This window comes from Ochotona curzoniae, unplaced genomic scaffold (assembly GCF_017591425.1).
Source record: "Ochotona curzoniae isolate NIBS_2020 unplaced genomic scaffold, NIBS_Ocur_1.0 contig_883, whole genome shotgun sequence".
NCBI lineage: Eukaryota > Metazoa > Chordata > Mammalia > Lagomorpha > Ochotonidae > Ochotona > Ochotona curzoniae.
This window is the reverse complement of record NW_024466599.1, coordinates 58,069,881-58,085,643: the sequence shown is the minus strand read 5'-3', so window position 1 is coordinate 58,085,643 and position 15,763 is coordinate 58,069,881.

Sequence of the window (15,763 nt, the reverse complement as noted above, 5' to 3'; positions counted from 1 at the left end):
AGACCAAGATGGAGTTTCTAGCTCTTGACTTTGACCTGATCCAGCCTAAAATATTACAAACATTTGGGGAGTGATGCAAAGAACACAATGCCTCTTTCCATTTCTATAATTCTGCAATTTAAATACACAAAAAATAATAAATTTTTTAATGCAGGAAGAAATTGTGGTGTAGCCAGTTAGATATCACATATGGGTACCTGTTTCTGTCCAACTGCTTCACTTCCACTCTAGCATCCTACCTGGGTAAGTGGTAGAAGCTGGCCCAGATACTTGGGTCTCTGTCACCTATACAGAGACCAAGATAAACCTCCTAGCTTCAGTCTGGCCCAGTCTTAGTTTTGCAGCTATTTGGAGAGTTAAATAGTGGGTGAAAACACTTCCTTTCCCTAAAATTCTGCCTTTCACACAAATATTGTTTTAATAAGAAAAGCATATTAGTTCTCTGAAACAAAGTCAAATTTCAACTACCTTATACATCTTGTTTGGGAAGTTCTAACCAGATGTTTCTCTTTTTCAGGACTTTTTTTTTGGAAAGCCAGATTTACAGAAGAAGGAGCTACACACAGAAAGAACTTCCTGCTGTTGGTTCACTTCCCAGCAATGGCTGGAGCTGAGCCCATCCAGAGCCAGGAGCCAGCAGCTTCTTCTGGGTCTCTCATGTGGGTGTAGGATCCTAACGCTTTTGGCTGCCCCCTACTGCTTTCCCAGGCCACAAGCAGGGAGCTGGAAGGGAAGTGGAATATCTGGGATATGAACTGGTGCCCATATGGGATCCTGTTGCATGCAAGGTGAGGATTTACCCACTAGGCTACCACACTGTACCCTAAGATATTTCTCTTTAATGTGACTCGTAGATTCATATCTATAAAATTAGGTCTGCCACTTTACTGATTGACATGAATCTACACGTTTGCAACAGCCATGGCATGAAGTAGTCCCCTGTTGATGTTCATGTTGGTATCAGTGGTAGTGGACATTAATAAAGATGAAAGCACTGGTAATTCTGATAACATTAAAAACTGTTATGATTTTTCCTATAGTGAGTTAATTCATGATTTTGGTCATATTTTCAGAGTGTGATCAGAGTTTCCAAATTTCAATAGTCATTGCTGAGAAGAATGAGGAACTGCTGTCAGTTCTGAGGTACACGATTTAAAGCTGCTTTGGGATAATCAACATTATCATAGCATTTTGGAGTGCTAATAGGTAGCGGTTAAATAGTCACACCAAGGAGTTGGCAATCATTCACTAATAATTCTTTGCTAGGCATGGAACACACATGTAAAGTTTAAGAAACTTTTGAGTCAAGATATTCCATGGTCTGAAGAAGTTTTAATTGGGATGCAATTGTCCCAGTGATGACGGTATTTCTGAAGTATAAATAATACAACTTAGTCCAAGGGTCTGGAAGATAAAGAGGCCTGCATATTAAGAATTCTTTAACAGAGAAAGGAAACTCTTTGCAAAATTGGGTTAATGTTAGTTTTTCTTTCCCTTTCTCTTCCCCTGCTTTTCTGGAAAAAAAAAAAAAAAGGCAGGAGGCACTGCTATTGTAGCCAACACTAGCAAATGAATATTTTACTTTTTAATGAGAAAGAAAACATCTTATCCATTTAATTCAAGTTTTATAAAGCATTGAAGTTCATCTTTCTACTCTTTGTTCTAGTCCCCTTTGGCAGTTTTTTTTTTGAATTTTCAATATGCTAATAAAATTTGGTCTCATTTTGGAAAATTTTCTCTCCATATATAATTGCTGGTATAAGTGTCGAGCAAGGTTGCAATCAATTCTAAAAGACACCAAAAAATGGTAATTCTACAGCTGCTTGGAACGAACAGAATCACTTCCTTTCTGAGAAGACAAAGTACAGACTACAGGGTCATGTACTCCGGATGTAAACTTTCTCGAGAACTGTAAAGATCCTACCTCTGAAAATCTCAAGTGTTAGAAACCCAAAACACCCTTAATGATGCATAATCTGTGTTTATTTGTACTCAGTTGCAATGACTCCAGTATCTTTCACTGGATTTTTATTTAATTTTACTCATAAAGCATCTTTTGAATTTATATTTTTCCAGAGAACCCACTACTAGTTCTGAGAACCTGCTAACTTGCCAGTTAACATCCTATTAGATACTTGTGACAATGCAAGACTATGAACTTGTCTGTTGCTTGTAAGTCCATCTCTGCCCTCTACATTATGAATAGTTATCTGCTCAACTTTTTAAAAGTGAGTTTAAATAAATATTCTCACACTGAACTGTGAATATTGTACATATTGTACAGAAGCAAAACAATTTGGTGGTCGTTCTGCTGATGAGTGGCAATGAACTGAAAGTTGGAAATGATATGGTTACCTATTAAACTAAAGTGTTCAAGGAAAACAATAAAATTGTGGTTTCTAAAATCTACCCTATCTTCTGATATAAATCCTACTGTAATGGACTATTTCAAGCTACCACATGATGTCACCGAATGGAGAATAGACAAGAATCACAAAACTAGATCTTTCGAATTACTATGGGTTGGTTTTGGTATAGTATTGATATTGGTCAGAAAGGGGCAGAACTACTCAACCCTACATATGATAATTAAGGAATAGACTGGAAATCACAATAATGAAAAATGCGAAAGTAGTAAATATCATAGTAAACAATGAGAATATTTATGGAAAAATAGTAGGACCAAGTTGTGACCTTCCAATAATAACCTTAAACACACGGCCTAAACTCTTCAGTCAAAATCTATATACTGGCTAAATGGATTAAAAAGCAAGTCATCTATTTTCTGCCTACAGAAAACACACTAGCTAACAAAGATATATCAAGATTGAATGTGAAAGGATGGAAAAATATATTCCTTGTCAATGGAAGAGAAAAACAAGCAGGTATAGCCATTTTAGTATTATATAAAATGGACCTTAACACAAAAACTACTAAAAGAAATGAAGGACGGCATCACATAATGACTGAGGGATCAAATCATCAAGAAGTGATTGTAGTAAATACATATACAACCAATGCCAGGGTAGCTGGTTATCTAGAATAATAGCTAATGGATCTAAAGAAAGACAGAATCCAATATGGTAAGAAGGGAGGACTTGAACATATCACTTTTATGAATGTACAGACGGACTAGACCAAATAAAAACTAAAAACTGTATCAATGAATCTAATTACATCCACAGAACATTTCACACCACTGTTATAGAAGACACATTTTCTTCATCAATTCATAGAGTTTATTCAAGGGTAGATAACATTCTGCGCAGTTAGAGCAAGCCTCAGCAAATACAAAAAAAAAAAATGAAGTCAAATCATGTATCACTTCAAGCAACCAGAGAGTGAAGATGGATGCCAACAACCCCAGAGACTCATAAAAAATACATAAATACACGAGGATTGAACAACATGTAACTGGATGAAATGTGGATAATAGAGTAAATGACTGGAAATTTTTAAAATGTATGGAACACAGCAAGAGTAGTGTTAAAAAGTTCAGAGTAATGCCCTATCAAGAAATTAGGAAGTCATCAAGTAAGTGATCAATGAATTTAAAGAACATAAAGCCAAAATATCAAACCCAAAGTTAGTAGAAATTAAAACTAGAAGAAGAATAAAGGAAAGTAGAACAGAAAAAAAAGCATAAGATCATTGGCTAAGGAGCTGTATTTCTGAAAAACAGAAAAACGATATACTACCAACCCAAACAACCAATAAAAAAAAAATGATGGAGGTAACTCAAAATCTGAGATTGAAAAAAAGGAAATAGACTCCACAAATACAAATAATCATTATTAATTACTAAAAACAGCTGTATGTCAACAAAATGAAAAATCCATAGGAAATTGATTTCTAGATGCACAGACAATATGCCTAAATTGAGTCACAAAGTAATAGAAAATCTAAATAGAACAATAAGTAACAGAGAATGAATCAGTAATAAAGACATTCCCCAAAAAGAAAAACTCAGGTCCTGATAGCACACTGTTGAATTCTACCAAAACACTCAACAAATAATTCCAGAGAATCAAGATGGAGGACTAGGGTAAGGATACATTTAAATAGATGGAGAATCTTTAGTCAGGGTGAAGCAGAGAGGACATATTCCAGGAAATAGGACAGGCCAATGGCAGCAGGACACCTGGAGGCTGATGGACACGGGAAAGCAGTGGAGACAACAGTGTGTTGCTGCAGTGACCAGATGCCCTTACGGCAGTCAGCGAGCTGTGATACGAGCACCACTGGTGGCCAGAGATTCACCAGCAACCAGGTGGGAAAGGGAATTCACCAGGAGCTCAGGAAGTGAACCCAGGCAGAAAACTTCCCACTCTGCTGATTTGTTTGCTTTGACCAGGAGCAGAGACAGACCCGCAGGCCCCAAATAGGCAGTGCAGGAAAAGGGTGGATTTCACAGACCTGATTCCCACGACAGCTGCATCGGGAGCCATTCTGCATAGGGAGACAAAGGCCATGGGGTGGCACTGTGAATGCTCCATGCTCGGAGCATGACACTGAAGTAGTATCCCTCAGATTCTACCCAAAAGGGGTCTGGGTAAGCTAATGGCCAAGAGATCCAGGACACCACCAGTGGTACATCAGGCACTATTGGTACAGTGAGGCAAAGGTTGTGAGACTGGTGGAAATACGAAAAGTTGTGCATGTGCAGAGCTGGGAGCAAACTCACTTCCAGCTCAGTGTATTCCACTACACCCATGGGGAAAATACCGACTTTGACATCCTACAGGTCAAAATAGGTTCCAGGAAAATCAGTACCACAAGTTGTTTAGGATACCTGTATCTCCCTAATTCTGGGAACTGCTCTAACAGGGAATGGGAGAAAGTTTGTATGAACAATGGTGCAGTCACAGCATGGCATCACAACTGGTAGAGAGTTGTGAGCAAGGAGCTGGGCTACAGAGACCTAGGTGGAAGCCTAAAACAAGAGTCCAGACCTGAAACTCACTGGAGGGAATGGCACAAGTGACTGTGAACAAAGAACCGGGTCCTAAATGCAGTAAGTAAAATCAAACTATAGACCTGTGGGTGACACAGCTTAGAAACCTGCCCTAACAAGAAGAATCTGCTAACCAGAAGCACAATGTGAGAGCAAGAGAGGACAGAGGCCCAAATTTATATTACCGAAGACTCTCCTGCAAAGGAACAAAAGCCTTTGCTGTCCTTCAGGGTTAACTGAGGAATACACAAGGAAATGGGGGATGAACAACTTTTAAAAAAACTCATTATAAAGCTTATTAACGAGAAGCACATGCAGGAATTTAAGGAATATGTCTCACAGGAAATAGCAACACTGAAACAAAATTAAGTGTAGTTATTAGAAATGAGGGACACAATGGAGCCAATTAAAAATTCAGTGAAAAGCCTCAACAATAATAGATTGAATGTGGTAGAAGAAAAAATCTCAGAAGTGGAAGTTATTTCTTGCTACAATGGTGAAAGAATCAAAAAGTTGAAAGAGGAACTGGGTGAAACTTAGAAAAGTATGAAGAATTAAGGGACACAATTAAAAGGCCAAATATTAGAGTTATGGGACTTACAGAAGGCACACAAAGAGGAGCTGGTTTACAAAATGTATCTAATGAACTAATGAAGGAAAACATCCCTAATCTGGATAAAGAATTGGAAAACATCCAGGAAGGGCACAGAACTCCAAACAGCATTGACCAATAGAGATCTTCTCACTGACACAGGATAAGATCCTGAAATGTGCACATCAATTGACATAGAGGAATGGCAATCAAACTAACAGCTGACCTTTCAGAGGAAACTTTACTGGACATAAGGGAATGGAACATATTCCAGATTTTAAAAGGAAAAAAATTGTAGGCTCAGAATAATGTACCCAGCCAAGGTTTCCATTATCTTTGAAAATAATAAAATTCTTCCAAAGTAAAAAATTTCCAAGAATACATTTCCAGACCAGTCCTCAAAAAGATACTCTCAACAGAAATACATACTCTCTGAGAAAAGGAATAGTACCCACCAAAACCAAAGGAAAATGTAAAGAACATCCCAGTAAAATAGCAACTGATGACTAAATCAAACAACAAATATCCTATTGCTAAAATGACAGGACCAAATTGCCATTTTCATATTAACCTTGAATGTAAATGGTTTAAACTCAATCATATGTCAGATTAGTGGACTGGATCAAAAACTCAAAACCATTTATCTACTGTCTAAGGAAACACATTTTGCCAACCAACAGCAGAAATTACATCTAATGGATTTTGATGTTTTTATTTTTATTTCATTTCTTCAGAAAAAATTTTTTTTGCCTATTAAACTCTTCACTGACTCAGGTAATAGAGTAGCATCATTTTCTTTAAGAAGGTTCTTGATTTTCATTTCTTCAGTAACACACTAGTCATTGAGCAGCGTGTTATCTAACTTCATGGCATTGTAAATTTCTATTTTTCTTCCTGTTGTTAAGGGATGTATAGTAACTGTGTAATGGAGACTATCACATCCAGATGTGAGAATACAATGTAGTATACATCTCTACTTCCAGACAATGATGGACTTCCAATGTAACTGTTAAATATATCTTGGCAATAGGATGCTAGAGTCTCTGCCATTGTTCATGCTCGTAATGATGGACTTATGTTTATGAAAAACTACACTTTTGTAATATAGGGAAAAGCAGTGGGGAGGAGCTTAGGGACGGGATAAGGGAGATGCCAGAGCCTATGAAACTATATCATAAAATAGTTTTAAAATGGAAAAAGAAAATAAAAGGTAATTCCATCTCTTCTAAAACTATTCAAACTAATCAAAGGGGAGAAAATCTTCCAACACCTTTTAAAATTCCAAAAACAGAAAAAGGTACAACAAAGAGAACTGTATACCAACATTCCTGATGCATGTAGACACAAAAATTCAACAAATTCTAGTTAATCCAAACCTACAACACATTAGAAAGGTTATTCAGCCAAATGAAGTTGGTAATATCCCTCATAGGTTGGGATTGCTCACCAAATGCACATCAAAAATATGATATAAAATTACTGAAGAATAAAATGCATACAATTATCTCAGCAGATGCAGACAAAACTTTTGACAAAATACAACATCCTTTCATGATTAAAAAAAAAAACAACCTAAGCTAATTGGTTATGGAATGAACGTTTCCCAGCACAATCAAAGCAATCTATGAAAAGCCCATAGACAGTATCCTATGAATGTGGACAAATTGGAAACTTTTTCACTGAGATCTGGATTCAGATAAGGAAGATTGCTTTCACCATTAATATGCATCTAATCAGAGTGATTAGACAAGAACAAAAAATGAAAGAGGTAAAATTTAGAAATGGGAAAATTAAGTTACCCATGTCTGCAGCTGAAATGATTTTGTCTAATGGCAAACCAAAATACTCTAAGAATTACTATAACTCATAAGACAATTTGGTAACTTTGCAGGGTATAAAGTCAATATGCAAAAATCAATTATCTTTGTATACCAAACAATTCAACACCTGACAAAGAACTTGTAAGATCAGCTCCATTCATAAAAACTGAAAAAATTAAAAGCGTGAAATAGATTTAACCAAGTATATGAGGGATCTCTATAACAAAAAAATTTTTTTAAAAAAATAGGAGATAATAAAGGCACCCCAAAATGAAAAAATAAAAGTCTCCTGTTTATGGCTTGTTAGAATTAATATCAAAAGGCCTGTACTATCAAAACCAATTTATGGTCATTGTGAGCTACATAACTAGCACCTTCTCAGATCTAGCAAAAAGTCAAACGGAACCAGAAGAGACCCTGAATGGTTGAAGCAATCTTGAACAATTAAATCAAAATTAGAGATATCACAACACCAGACTTCATGGCATACTTCGGGTTAGTTGTAATTAAAACAGCCTGGTGTTACTGGCATAAAAATAGATATGATGATCAATGGGACAGAATAGAAATTTTAGTAATAAACCCATACATCTATAGTCAACTAGTTTCTTTGTCACAAAACTGAAATTTATCTAAAAAAAAGTCTGTTCAAAAAATGGTGCTGAGAAAATTGAATCTAGGTATGCACAAGTGTGAAAGAAGATACCCTCATTATACCTTATTCAAAAATCAACTCAAGGGCCCAGCACGATAGCTTAGTGGTAACAGTCCTTGTCTTGAATGCACCCGGGATCCCAGATGGTCGCAGGTACTATTCCCAATAGCTCCACTTCCCATCCAGCTCCCTGCTTGTGGCCTGGGAAAGCAGTCAAGGACAGCCCAAAAATTTTGGTACCCTGCACTTGCATGGGAGACACAGAAGAAGCTTCTTGCTCCTGGCTTTGGATCGGCACAACACTGGCTATTGTGCTCACTTGGGGAGTGAATCATCGGATGGATGATCTTCCTTTGTCTCTCCTTTCTGTGTATCTGCCTTTCCAATAAAAATAAATAAATCTTTTTTAAAAATCAACTCACAATGGACCAAGTATCTGAATCTACAAACTAGTACCATAAAATTACTGGAAAAAAAAAAACACTGAAGAAACTGCCAGGCACAGGCTTAGGGAAAGGCCTCTTGGAAAAGACCCTAGAAACACCAACAGTTAAAGAAAAAAATAAATAAATGGTATTATATTCTACTAAGAAGTTTCTGAAATGCAAAGGAAATGCTCAGCAAAATGAAGATGCAGTTAAACGATTGGAAGAAAATATTTGCAAACTATGAAACTGATAAAAGATTGATATTCAAACAGTTAAACAGTAACAAAAGGTACACTCCAGTTAGGAAACGGGCTAAGGTCACAAACAAGCATTTTTCCAAGGATGAAATACAAATGACCAGCAGACACATGAAAATAGTCTCAGGATCACTAGCTATCAGGGAAATTCAAACGAAACTGTAAAGAATTCAGCACCTCATTCCAGCTAGAATGGCTATTGTCTGAAAATCCAGAAAGCAAAAATAGCTAGTTACACAGGAAACAATCAGCTTGGACTCACACATACCTTACTAGGCAGGACACAAAAATGAATCACTCCTCACTAAGGTATTGAAGATATTTCTGCATACCCCTCCTAAAACTATTTTGTGACTCAGTTGTTAACATATGCCTTGTTAGAGTTATAAGCCGGTTTGGACTCTCCTAAAATTCACCAAATTCAGTAAAAATCAGGCTTCAATACTATAAACTGCTAAATAATGAAAATAGACATGAGACAGCTGAATAGGACCCTATAACCATTCTAAGGTGTATAGCAGCCAGTTGTGTATAAACTAAAATTCAAAAGTCAATGAAGTAGTCACAGGATGTGGTTACAAATGTGCATTTTCGAATATATTGATCACTCAATACCATGTCAATTAACCCCATAATGTTGTAAATTGTTGTTGATGTTGTGTTGTGGCCTTTCACTGGACGGGAGGATATTCTGCCAGCTCTACTTTTAGACTAGGGATGGTCTCCCCAAGAAACTGTTGCATTTATCTGGACAATAAGATGCTGGACTTCATGCATGGTACATGCTTGCAATGAAGGAATCATGACTGGATATGAACTGTACTACTGCAACAAGGTGGAGGAATCCAACATGGGGGGAGTGCATTGGGAAGGGTTGGGGGAAACCCAGAGACTATGAAACTATGTCATAAAATGAAATTAAAAAAATATAACTGGTTAAGGTATGGGGCAAAGGTACCCTAATCCACTGTTGATGGGAATGTACACTAGTACAATCATTATATAATAAAATAAGGAATTTCCTCAGATACTTGAAAATAGAGCTAGTGTATAATCCAGCCATCCCACTCCTGGCGATTTACTCAAAGTGAAATCTACATATGAAAGAGTTATTTTTACTCCTTTGTTTACAATAGCTAAGTAGAAGCAACCCAGATATCAATGGATGTCTCGAAAATATGGTACACTCTATAGTATACCTCTATATCCTATAGAAAATACCTATATAGAATACCTAAGGGATAGAGAATGCCTATACTCTAGAATGCTGTATTGAATATCTCTCAGTCATAAGAATGAAATCCAGTTGTTTGCAATATAATGGATACAACTGGAAGCCATCATTGTTAGCATAAAGCCTGTTTCAAAGAATCCAATGTCATGTTTTCTCTGAATTGTGGCAGTTAATATAGGATACAACTGGAATGCTCACTTTAGGATAGGATTGACTTTTTAAAAAAATATTTATTTTTATTATTTTTTTTATTGCAAAGGCAAATATACAGAGAGGAGAGACAGAGAGGAAGATCTTCCGTCCAATGATTCACTCCCCAAGTGAGCACAACGGGCGATGCTATGCCGATCCAGAGCCAGGAGCCTCTTCTGGGTCTCCCACGCGGGTGCAGGGTCTCAAAGCTTTGGGCCGTCCTGCTTTCCTGGACCACAGGCAGGGAGCTGGAAGGGAAGCGGGGCTGCCAGGATAGAACCAATGCCCATATGGGATCCCGGGCGTGCAAGGCGAGGACCTTAACCACTGCGCCACCGTGCAAGGCCCCAATATAGGATTGACTTTTAACCTGTTTCTATAGTACAGTGACAATGTGCTCTGGTGGTCTTCTTAATTTTTAAGTTTAATCTGACTAGTGGAAAATGCTGCAGGTAATATAAAGTGGATTAAATTTATGACCTTGAAAATACTGTATAAGAGTATACTGTATAAGAGAGGGCAGGGAGGCAGGAATATGGACTGGAAGCAGGGTAGTGAGGAAAGTGTGACTGTCTTCATGGAATTATACCTATGGAATGTATGGCATCTGCTAATTTTTATATTCATAAAAATTTTAAAAAGATATCTTCCAAATTCCCTACTAATGTCTTCTGTTGGGCCCATTGTGATGACTCAGTGGTTAAATTCTCACTTTGCACACACTGAGATCCCTTATGGGTGCCTGTTTTTGTCCCAGCTGTTCCAGTTCTCACCCAGCTCCCTGCTTATGGCCTAGAAAAGCAGTAGAGGATGGCCCAAAGCCTTGGGATCCTGCAACTGCTGACATAGTGACAGGATAAAAAATTTTCTTACGTGTTTTCCTAAATGTGCAGCCAATATGTTGTTACTTATGATTCATGTTATTTTCTGCATAGCAATTTTATATTGTAATTTAATATTGCTAATATCTATTTCTGCTTCTCTAAACTTCCATATCTAAAAAAGCAGAGAGCAGGGAATTTGCCAACTGAACCTTTGCGTCAGCCCCACTCTCATTCCTTTCGAAGAATCTTTTTCTCTCTCCCTCAACTTAGTTTTGGCAGTAACTCTCAATATATTCATCTTCAACCTTCTCATCTTCAAATGAATTTATCAGCCCATCTCATAACATTGATAATTATGTAAATGGATGTCTGTATTCCCTCTCCATTTCCACCTACGATAACAATTCTTAAAGTTTATTCCACATTTACTGTAAGTAATTTTACTGCATGTATTTTCAAATTATACAATCAATTTTAAACTCCTGAACTTTATGAAAAGGACTCCAGGTTATCTGTAGGTTATCTGTATTTCCTACAAATTGATTTTTTTATGATACTTGAGTCACATGTAGATAAAATTTATTCACTTCCATGCAGCCATGTGTGTCAATTGATTTATAACCACTATATTCAAAATTAGAGAAATGATAATGAAGGCATTTCTGGAAAAGCATAATAGGTGACTTTTTTCTTCAAGTAAATACATTCAGGCAAATTTGATCCAGCAACTAAAATTTTGTAGGTATCTGCCAACAATGTGTTCTAACAAAAAATTAGGAGGGGTTTGTTATTTTTATACTTGGATAAACTATTTATAATTCTTGAAATATTACTTACTAATATATAACTATAAGTAATCTAGGGTAAATGTTTCTGGTTGCAGTGTGATTCAGTAGCAAAAATGGAACAGTTAGGGAAGGAACCAAGACCTTGGTCCTATGAATGGAAATCATTTCTCCTTCAAATACTTGGCTTAGAGAAATTACATAGCTGTCATTTTAAGTCCCCAGTATATCTCTGCTTTAGTTTAACTTAATTAGTGAAAGATTTCTCTTTCATTTTAATTTCAGGATCTTTATAATCCCTACAAAATGGCATGAAGTGGGAATGTTATATGCCCTTCAGATGAATGATCCACAGTTGTCAGAATCAGTGAGCTACTCGGCAAGACACTGGAGTTACGGTATCTTGTCTGTGATTCACATTTCCATCACTAGAAACCATAACAGAGATGGTTCACTCTCCATTTCTTCTACTGTCCTTCTGAGAAAGAAAAATAAGCTAAAGATTAACATCAGATTCTAACAGAAAACTAAACTGATTGGCATGTTTCTTGCTTAGTGCCTGGAAATATGAGGATCTCTTTTTGGTATAATCTACCAAACACTGTAAAATGCCATTTCTTATTCTACGTATTGGCATAATGTACACAATTTGTTCACAGTGAAGGTGACTTGCACTACTGTACAGTTTAACCAATGAGGAAACATGAACATTTACATCAAAGAACCAGGGGATTTACTACCAAATGTACCATAGCACAGACCACTGAGCTGTGTGAGGGATAAATCTGTTACTGGAATGGACAGCTTCTGTTCAGCCCCTCTTCTTTTGTCTGCTTCCTCTTTTAAGTTATTAATCAGCTATAAGGAAAGTTTTTTTTTTTGTTACAAATCTAGGAGCATACATTCCAATTAGTTTCCATCTAGACCTAAAAATAATAATTAAAAAAAAATCTGCTTGCGAAGCATCAGAGCAGTGCTCACACTCTCCAAAGTGGTCCCACTGTATTCTCTCTCCCTGGGATAACACAGCAATTCAGCATATGATAGAGAAGGCAAGTACCATTCTGCTGTCCATTTAATCTCTAGTGCCCCGTGCAAGAATTAATGGTCTGCACTGGGGTTGAGTATTCAGGAACAGAGATCAAGTGAAACTCCTAGCCAAGTACCCTATTACACTGTTGGTAGGGATGTATACTGGTGCAAACACAATAGAAGAGAGTAGAGTTTTAATCTAAAAAATAGATTCAGCGTATTCCCCACACATCCCAATCCTGGGAATTTACTCTCCCAAAAATGGTATCAACATATTAGTGTTCTATATCCCCAGGAATCTGCAGCATAACTTATAAAAGCTAAGATACGAGGTTAACTCAGATGTTAACCAACCAGCTAATAACTGGGTAAAGAAAATGTGATACACACATACACACAAGGAAATATCACTTCATCTTAAAATCCTGTCTTTTGCAACAAAAGGTATCCAACCAGAAACCTTTTTTCTTAGTGAATGAAATCAGTTCCTAAGAGACAATTAGCATATTCATGGTGACTTAATAGACTACAAACATAATCTATATGATCAAAACCGAAAAATTTGAGATTATTATTTACAACCCTTGTCTATACTCTAACAATGCTTTGTTCTACTTATTATATCTTTATTTACCTAGTGGAGGGTTAAACCCTTGGTTATACAATAAACTTCAAATATGTCTTTTTAATAATTAAAAACACTGGAAAGATATGGGGAGTGGGAGGGGTTTGTGGGGATGAGAATAGTGAAGTATCATTAGGCTCCTTAATCTGTATGTGCAAAATACTTGAAGTATTTTTACTATAAATTGTTTTAATAGTAAAGAATTTCTTGGACAAAACACTTCTAGAATCTGTAGCTCCACTGCAGCAATGGACTTAAGATTATTATCAGAGAACATTGAGGTTGCATCTACAGGGAAATTTTGACATAACATTTCTCTATCCACTCTTTGTTGTTACAAGGAAGATTGTCAGTAGGAAACAAGTCTTTGTGAGTCAATGAGTATTGTTTATAGAGTGCTCAGATTTTTAGTCTAACAAAGTTTTAACACTGTTATGAATGCTAACAAAGTGCTTGATGCAATCAGTGCAATCCTTATCAAAATCAAAAGACATAGATTAACAGAATGGATCAATAAGCAGGACCCAATCATCTGTTGCCTACAAGAGACACATCTAACCAAAAAGATGCTAAGAAACTGAGAGTGAAGGGATAGAAAAAGGCATATCATGCCAATCGACAAAAAAAAAAAAAAAAAAAAAAAAGACTGGTTTAGCTGTTCTAATTTTAGATGCAGAAGAATGGAACAAGGCCCTTACATCTCACCAAGTACAGAAATCCACTCAAAATGGTTTAAGACTTAAATGTTAAATCCAAAATTTTGAACCTGTTAGAAGAAAGCATGGGTAAGACACTTAAGGACACTGGAACGAGCATGGATTTTATCAGACTCAGAATGAACAATAACAAAAATAGACTAATAGGATTCGCCTTATATTTGTTCAGCAAAGAAAAAATATCAACAAGACATAATGCTTAGAATAGAAAGAGGCTTTTGCAAAGCAGACATTTAACAAGGGATTGATACCCATTTTACACAAAACAAAAAGGTCATCTCCTGTAATTTAAAAATAGTCATAATTACCAGTGTTTTATGAAAGATGGGGTATGAGGAAAATTTAGTTGACAGTTACTAAATAGCCACGTGTGAAAGCCTAGAGGCTTTATCCTTCCTTACATTCTCTGGGATCCTACATGGATACCGGTTTACTCCCAGCTGTTTCACTTTCCATCCAGCTCCCTGCCTGAAGCCTAGGAAATCAGTTGAAGACAGCCCAAGGCCTTGGGCCTTTGCACCATGCCGGAGATCCAGGGGTAGCTCCTGGCTCCTGGCTTTGGATCAACTTGGTTCTGTCCGTTTTGGTCACTTGGAGGATGAACCAATGGATAGAAGATCTTTCTTTCTGCCTCTCTTCTCTCCATATCTGCATTCCAATAAAAAAACTTTTAAAAAGAATAAGTTCAATAATTGTATTGATACAAATAATGTTAATAAACTGTGAATCAATCTAGTTTTAAAAATCAGAAAGGATTTTGGATGTGCTTACTATAAAGAAATATTAAATGCTATAACATGAATATATTTAGCCTGATTGAATGTTACAGAAATTATACATGAAACTTCATACAGCTGCAAGTATTCAGAATTGTCTTCTATTAAAATTTTAATAAAAACAATTTTAGAAACAAGCTACTGTTAAAAGGTGTGATAGGACTGCAAACATTACAGAATGTCAAATATGAACCTCAGAAGTAAAGAAGCATCTGCGTAGGGTGTATGTGTGCTGAAACAACCTTCTATTTCCTCATAATGCTCCTTGTAATGCTATCTTAAGCAACAATAAAGGCAGCTGTAAAAAGTTTTTAAAAAGTTAATAATGCAAAAATATTTACCTCCATCTATTGTATACAACAGGGGCAACCAACTCTAAGAAATCAAAATGTGCAAGCTGCAGAATGATGAAACACAGTAAGTAAACACACCGGAAATTTAGACAGCCAGAAAAATACATATAAAATATATATATAGAACCATGGTAAACTATTAAAGCTCTAGTGCCAAGAATAAGCAGTAAGCATACTATTTGAATGAAGTCTGAGAAAAAATATATCAAAACTGTTGTTTCAGTGATAAAACAATGGATAATACTTGAAAATATGATTAAATGCTATGCATTCCTTTTATAATACAAATAATGTACATATGAAAAAGGCATAATATTCAGAAATTCTCAATAATATTGAAGTGAATATAAAAACATATTAAAAGATTATTCGTGATGATCAAGTGAGATGCATCCCAGTAAAACTACAGTTCAACAAACACAAATCAATAAACATGATACACAGCATCAACAGAATGAACTGTAAAAATCCCATTATCATTTTAATAGATTCAGAAAAAGCATTTGAGAAAATTCAATTT